The following is a 7,613-nucleotide window of genomic DNA, read 5'->3' on the forward strand; positions in this document are numbered from 1 at the left end:
TCTACACAACAGCAGGGTGCATGCAAAGCAAACCAAACTGCTCACATTCCATTTGCCAGAAGGGTTGATAAGGTTAATACCAGTATCCCCAAGAATGCTGGACCACTTGTGAGCATCAAAAATGGCTGCTCACATGTTTTGCCATCAAAAGCTTCACAGTGCAGAATAAGTGATCTTCTGGTGAAATCTTTGGGTTTTTTCAGCTACAGGTAAACCTGTATGATGATCCTCAAGATCCACCTATCTGAGGTAACTGAGTCATATATAAGTTGTAGTCAATATTTCCACTTGTTGGCAAGTTCATTTGTATGGATCAGAGATCATTTTAAAAAATGGAGGGGGGAAGCTGGTAGCAAAAGCCACAAATGTAAGATTAAAGCCCAAGTCCTTTAAAATAACATTTCATCTGGGGAAGGGGATATATAATAGAAGAGTTGATTTCAAAGATTCCAATGTCAGAAGGGACCTCAACTTTTTGATAGCGTTCAGGGGACCATTAGTTCATTGAGTCTAACCTTTTGAATAAACACAAGCCATAGAATTTCACCCGGTTACTTCTGTATTGACCCCAATAATTTGTGTTTGACTAAAGCAGATCTTCCACAACTGCACACTGTCTTTGTTTGAAGTTATCTAAAGATAGAGAATCCCTTTGTAGTTTATTCAATGATTAGTTTGTTTCAACTGGTAATTTGTAATGACCTCCTCTGGGCTGCATAATTATCCTAAGTTATATGTAGATGTTTAGGCTTCAAAACACACAGTGTTTCCTGTTAATACTCATGGCAGATGTTGAATAATCTGATTTTCTATGTTATTTTTACACCCACCTGTGATTTTAACTGCAACACATATGGAGGAACTACTGCACACTTCTTGTCACAAAGTTATATCCAAAGCCAAAGTGGAGGCCTCTTGTAAAACCGTTGGCCAGAAGACTCAGGTTTTCGTAGCTGGGACATGTCCAGAGGTGTCACATCATCAGCAGATCCCAACTCATCAAATAACTGTTTTTCCCCTGAGATGACTTCAAATGCTTTCAGTATCAATGGATCAGTGTACAAATCCAACCCAAGTTAGGTTACCAGCATAGCCTGCCTTCATATAAAGTGTATTTAACATTAAATATCAACAAGCCAAATACCCTCACTAAAGAAAACAGGGAAACTGAACAACAAATCATCAGCATAACTAATAATACATTGGATCATTGTCAATGCAAGGGGGTGCAATCTAGATGAGTGAAGGGTTGAGTCACCCCCCGCCCTGTAACCCTGGGTGCCTCAAATTCTTTGCTACCATAACTCCCTGCCTTAGGACATTCACAGTCAGCAACAAACATGCAGGTCATGTCCTGTGAGTGTCTGTGTATAACTACAGCCCTGGTCCAGCAACTCTGACCCCAGCAGCCTGCCAGCAGCACACCAGTTACAGTCCCTGGTCGCTACAGCCTTGGTTACTGCTTGCAGGGTGACCCTAACACACTTCCAGTTCCTAATTTTTCCCAAACTGTGTGCTCTGTAATGTCTAGCACTCTCCTGGACAGCTCGGAGGAATAATACAGTCTGTTTGTCTCCCTAAAGAGACAAAAGTACATCACAGCTTATTAACTCAACTGGAATAAATATTCCCTCCATTTAAATACTGCAGTAAGTTGGTTTATAGTTAATAAATTTATGTTTACTACAGGGCATAGGTTAAGTGATGCCAAGAAAAAGGAATACAGCTAGAAAGAGTTATAACCAAACAAAAGTGAAAACGTACATCTAAAACTTTATCTAGCAAGGTACAGGCATTGTTCAAGATGGTTTCACACCTATATCTAGTTTCCAGAGACTTCAAGCCCAGACTTTAAAACATAATATCAAGTATCCATGGTTCCTCATGTAGAGTTAATGTATAAATTTCACAATGATATTAATCACCATTGTGTCATTAGCTTTCAGAAAAGACCTCACTCTTGATACTTTTATAATACACTAATATTGTATACAATCAGTTGATTCAGTTAGTTATCACTTGAGGTTCCATCCCCTGCCTTTATAGACCAGTAAACCTTTGAAGTAAATTCTTCTGAGGGTTACCCCTCAAAGTAACGTCTATTCAATCTGTGAGGAAGGTGGTGAAGGAAGCTCCATGCTCTTTCTTTCCCCACTTGTTATCTTAATAGATTTGTTTACCGAATTTGTAAAACTGGACATTCATTGTCTTTTTCTGAAGATCGAGCTGGTCAAAGAATCAAATACACATTCCTTTGTCTAAATCAGATTTGTTTACCAGCTCCCCCTGACGTGCCTGCTTTAAGCACTCTTCAGTCATAATTCTAACATATATCCATAACTCTTAATACCCACCACATACATATCATGCAACAATATTAATGATCAGTGAGTTATTGATTTTCAAATGATACCTTACAAGGTGTATTTTGCTCAAAGATTATTACAATAGTGCATCAAGTGTGACTATGTGGTGCTTAGTATCACAATCATATCAATCAACAGTCTCCATAATCTCACTGGGAAAATACTCAAGTACAGCTTTAGAGCGGTCTGCTCTGTTCACTTGAAATTCTGAAGCAGACAATACCTACCAGACAGGCAAAAAAACCCAAAACCCTCCATGAAAGTGCATTGGAAAACATAATTTTATTTTCTTGCAGCAAATACAGTAAAAAGAAACAGCAGTGACTTGGCTTTTACCTCATGTGTTAAAACATTTGTCCACCTCCACTAATATATATCCATCTATCTATCTACAGATTCCTTCTATGAGGCCCACAGCAGAACTCTAGACAAGTCTCACTTTCGCATCCAGTATATTTGTACTTCTATAATACTGATTGGCCATCAATCAGCAATTCAAAGAATAACCTACAAAACTAAAGGGAAATAACAGACATAATTTTACTTTATGATATGATTGCTTCATTTTATACAATTTAATATTGGGTATGTTTTATAGATTACTACATACTATAGTGAGTATTTGCTTCAGTGTGAGTCCATTATACCTAGTTTCTGACAGAGCAGAGCTGACTGGGTAACCTTTCAAGGTTTTGGTTAGTGGCCAGGGTGGAGAGGAGGCTGCATACACCTCACAATTCTTTCCAACTGAGAAAAAAAGCCTTCTATATTCTAAAGGTCAGACTAATAGATTTTCAGTGTCAATTGTACTGTACCAAATATTAAGGGCCAAAGAATCAGCTGGTGTAGATCAGCTTAGCTCCACTGATATCAATGGAGCTACATTGATTTATACCAACTGTGGATCTGACCCATGGATGCTAAGAAGCTTTTTTTTAGCATTGTTTTAACTTAGCACTATGAGGTATCAACATCTTCCCACTTTTTTTCAAACCTGCTGTAATAATTTTGCGGAGAGAAAATCCAAATATATCTCCTATTAACAATGCAGTTCATATTTTGTCCATTCTTGTTGCAGCCGACTTTGTAGGTAGGTAGATTGTATGTTTTAATCTTCTCTCTCAGGAACACACATTTCTGCTTTGTCACATATTTCTATTGGTTCATGCTGTCTTCCTTCCTTCCTGTAGAAGTATAATTGAAACACACTTTCAAAGCTGCAGTTTTCTCTCTCAACAGAAAATTAGCTGTCTCTTTTGTCATAACCATAGCCTAAATTCCTCCTTACCTGTAAGGAGTTAAGAAGCTCAAGTAACCTGGTTGGCACCTGACCAAAGGAACCAATGGGGACAAAAGATACTTTCAAATCTACTGGGGTGGGGGGCGGGGGGCATGGTTTCTTTGGGGTTCTTTTTTTCTGTGACCATTCGCTTTTGGGACTACGAGGGACCGGACATCAATCCATGTTCTCCAAATCTTTCTAAACAAGTCTCTCATGTTTCAAATTTGTAAGCAACAGCCAGGCAAGGCATATTAGTTTATCTTTGTTTCCTCAACTTGTGAATTTTCCCTTTGCTAGAGGGAGGTTTATCCCTGTTTTGTTGTAACTTTGAAACTAAGGCTAGAGGGGGTTCCTCTGTGCTCTTTGAATTTTCTGCTACTCTGTAAGGTTAACTACCAGCCTAAGTTTACAGAGGTGATTCTTTTACCTTTTTCTCGTTAAATAAAATCCTTCTTTTTAAGAACCTGACTGATTTTTCCATTGTTCTAAGACCCAGGCGGTTTGGATCTGTAACCAGTTGGTGAGGATATATGCTCAAGCCTTCTCCAGGAAAGGGGGTGTAGGCTTGGGGGAATAGGACTCCAAGTGGCCCTTTCCCTGATTGTTTGTTAAATCACTTGGTGGTGGCAGCGATCCCAAGGCAAGAAAGAAATCTGTGCCTTGGGGAAGTTTTAACCTAAGCTGGTAAGAATAAGCTTAGGGGGTCTTTCATGTGGGTCCCCACATCTGTACCCCAGAGTTCAGAGTGGGGAAGGAACCCTGACAGTTGCTGATAAGTGAGTTTAATGTTGCTATCATTACATCACAAAGCCAAGAGTTGAATCCAATATCTCTGAAATAGGGTTAATGAGACATACCCTTCCCTTTGAGATCTCTGGATGAAGAGCACTCTATTAGACTTATTATTTATTCATAGCTTGGGAGCTTTTGGATTTGGTCAATTATAGAGATAGGTGTAAGTCACAAATATTTGAATTTCCTCACAGTTCAGGGGTGCTAGGAGCCAAAGTTCTGGCTTGGGTCTATTTTTAAAACTGTTTTGGTTCACTAATATCAGGGGCAAAACTCTCTTCCCAAAGAGAAGTCTAGTTCACTTTCATCACAGAATGTTCATCATTTATCTGTCTCTAATGGCCATTTCCTTGAATAATTTCTGCACTTCCTTCCATTTCTAGCTTTCTAATTTTAGTTCTTTGGACTTACTGATATCTGAAATCCTCTCCAGGCTTTGGCAAAACAATAACAGCACTTCAAGCATGAACTAAGCGTCTTCAGTCCACCTTCAACAAAACTTTCTTGTGCTGTTTGACGCTATATTCCCAGAAGCTCATCTGGGTCTTTATGTGGATTGGAAACCTACAAAGATCACCTAGATGCTGAAGGACATGTTGAGTCAATACTGAGCCAAATTCCTCCTTTCAACTGGACTGGTGGTACATGCACTGATCTAACTTGGAAGAGAATATCAATATAATACTTTCAGTTAACTGATATAACATTTCCCCCCGCTGCTGAAATACAGCCACCTTGGTGGTGAAATGCACTAGATGAGATGTTTTCACTTTGCCCCTGAGTGCACCATGTCACATCCTGATGAGTCTACAAGATGGCATTTGAACATTCAAAAAGCAATGACACACATTGGAATTAGGCCAGGACCCAAGGGTTTTACCAACCTTCCTCTTGCAAAGAAAAGCATGCCATTTTCAATTATCACAGGTGGTCAAGACCTTAGTTTTACATTTCAGCTTACAAATGGCACCTCCAGAAGCACAGAGTTTCTTAACATCATGAGCCAAATTCTCCTCTCATTTACTATGGTGCAAATCCCCATTGGGCAAACAGCCAGGGGCTTTAAATAGAGGCTATATTTCAGTTGTAGATTAATGGACTCCTGTATTTAGAGTATGCGCTAGTATATTGTAGAATATAAGATTCTATAAAATGAAAGGTATTATTGTCTCCCTTTTCTAGGGAATATTTTATTAACTCTTTACACCATTAAAATTTCCTCAACTTTCATACTATTTTCCACACTTACCAGCCATTTGGTCTTTAATCTAAGGACTTCTCCATTTAGCCACAAACATTTATTTTTAACTTCCTGTAGCCCTGCAATAAAATTGTACAGTTGATTAAATCCTTGACTAGTATTCCAAACACCAAGTCTTAACCTTTGTACAAATTCCTTTACCTCAGCTCTGGCTTTTATTCTTACTTATAATTTTTCTGTAGCTTTTTGTTTTTTAAACCATGCTCACTTCTATTTTCAACTCCTCCTGTCTTGTAAATTGTGTTGCTCTTTTATATGGTTTAGCCATCTTTCCCAAGACCTAATCAATTTGCACATCAATTACTCTAACTGACAACAGGTTTAACACATTTCTTGGTTATAAGCTCAGACACTCGCTTAGAACAAAGCCCAAAACCTTAAAAAAGCCACTTTCTTTGATTAAATAATCTTTAAAAAGCTTTAAAGGGAAAGATCTGTACAGCAAAAGCAGAGGGAATCCAAGTGGCACAAGACCACCATGTTCTAAGCATTATTTAAATTCCCATGAGCATTATTTAAGAACCTATAAGTTCTGGACTACAATCATGAAAGCACTTCAGGCTTTTAAACATTCATACTATTTAGTCAATTCCCATGTAAATAGCTCCTCTGTTCAGATACCTTTCAAAGGATACGTTATTAGTGGTTTTGCTGAAGTTGTGATCTGTTTAAATACAGATTTATAAATGTTTATAAAATCTATACTATATAAATTATCTAATCTAATTTCATTTTTAAGAGAAAATATTGCAGTGCATAACCAGTGTGTTGGAAACTTCAGCATCATGCCTAGTTATTTCAAGAAAACATTAATGGTCTGATTCTGATTTCACTGGGGCTAGTCCACTCATGTGGCTCTGACTCAAGTATTAGTGCTCGGTACTGAGAATAAGGAGCAAATTACTGTTGGTTGTTCTGATGGCTTATAAACATTGCATACCCTTCCCAAATTAAAGTTTACATGAGAAAAAGTTATCTTCAGATATACATTGCAATTAGAGCTGTTAAGAGAAACTTTGACAGAACCATATTCAATCAGAACATGCTGTTCCATCAAAACTGAAATGCTTCACAAAACAGGACTCATACTGCCAAAATTTTCTTTTTGGAGAAAACCGGGGGTGGGAGGAATTCAAATAGTGTCAAAACATCCTATTTTGATATATTTGAAACAAATGTTTCCATATTTCATTTTGAATTTTTTTTGTATTATATAAAATAATCCAAAATTTAAACAGTCAAAATCAAAACAAAAGTTTTAAATTGTGTCAAAATGAAATATTTCAAGTGACTTAAACCAAGTTTTTTTAAATTTTCCTTTGCAGGGAATTTTTGAAATGTTCAGGTTTTTGTTCCAATTTGGAATGAAGTCAAATATCAAGATTTTAAACTCCTTTGTGAAAATGCATTTTTTGTCCTCTGCATAGCTCTTATTTCAATGTTTAAATGAATTTTGTTCTGCCCAGCAAGCTAAAAATGAAAACACACTCTTTGCTGTGAATGCATTATGAACTTACTGGAAAATATAGTTGTTTGCAGTGTCGTAGTTATGTTGGTCCCAGGATATTAGAGAGACAAGGTGCATGATGTAATATCTTGTATTGAACTAACTTCTGTTGGAGAAAGAGACAAGCTTTCAAGCTACACAGAACTCTGGGCCCAGGTCTTCAGCCCAGAGCTGGAGAAGGCCTCTGTGTAGCTCAAAAGAGTAGGAATTATGAAGTTAATGAATTTAAATCACTATATAAGTGCTATATCTCATTATTCTGCATTAATCCATTTAATACTATTTTGAAAATAGTATATTACCATTATAGTATCATAGTATACTATGAAAATCTATTTTAAACATTTATTTTATAAATTATTATGGGAACTATATTAATGGAGGATGGAAACTTTAAATCTTTTC

At 37.2% G+C, this 7,613-nt stretch overlaps 1 long non-coding RNA gene across 1 annotated transcript; it reads right to left on the bottom strand.

The window, feature by feature from the left end:
* Window positions 1-2,623: 2,623 nt before the first annotated feature.
* On the bottom strand, window positions 2,624-7,300 carry LOC142073273 (uncharacterized). Its single transcript, XR_012670076.1, has 3 exons — window positions 7,219-7,300; window positions 5,690-5,760; window positions 2,624-3,550 (listed from the first exon to the last, which is right to left on the bottom strand). It is a non-coding gene; the product is annotated as an uncharacterized LOC142073273 (long non-coding RNA).
* Between the last annotated feature and the right edge of the window lie 313 nt (window positions 7,301-7,613).

The sequence above is a fragment of the Caretta caretta genome, chromosome 9, assembly GCF_965140235.1.
Source record: "Caretta caretta isolate rCarCar2 chromosome 9, rCarCar1.hap1, whole genome shotgun sequence".
NCBI lineage: Eukaryota > Metazoa > Chordata > Testudines > Cheloniidae > Caretta > Caretta caretta.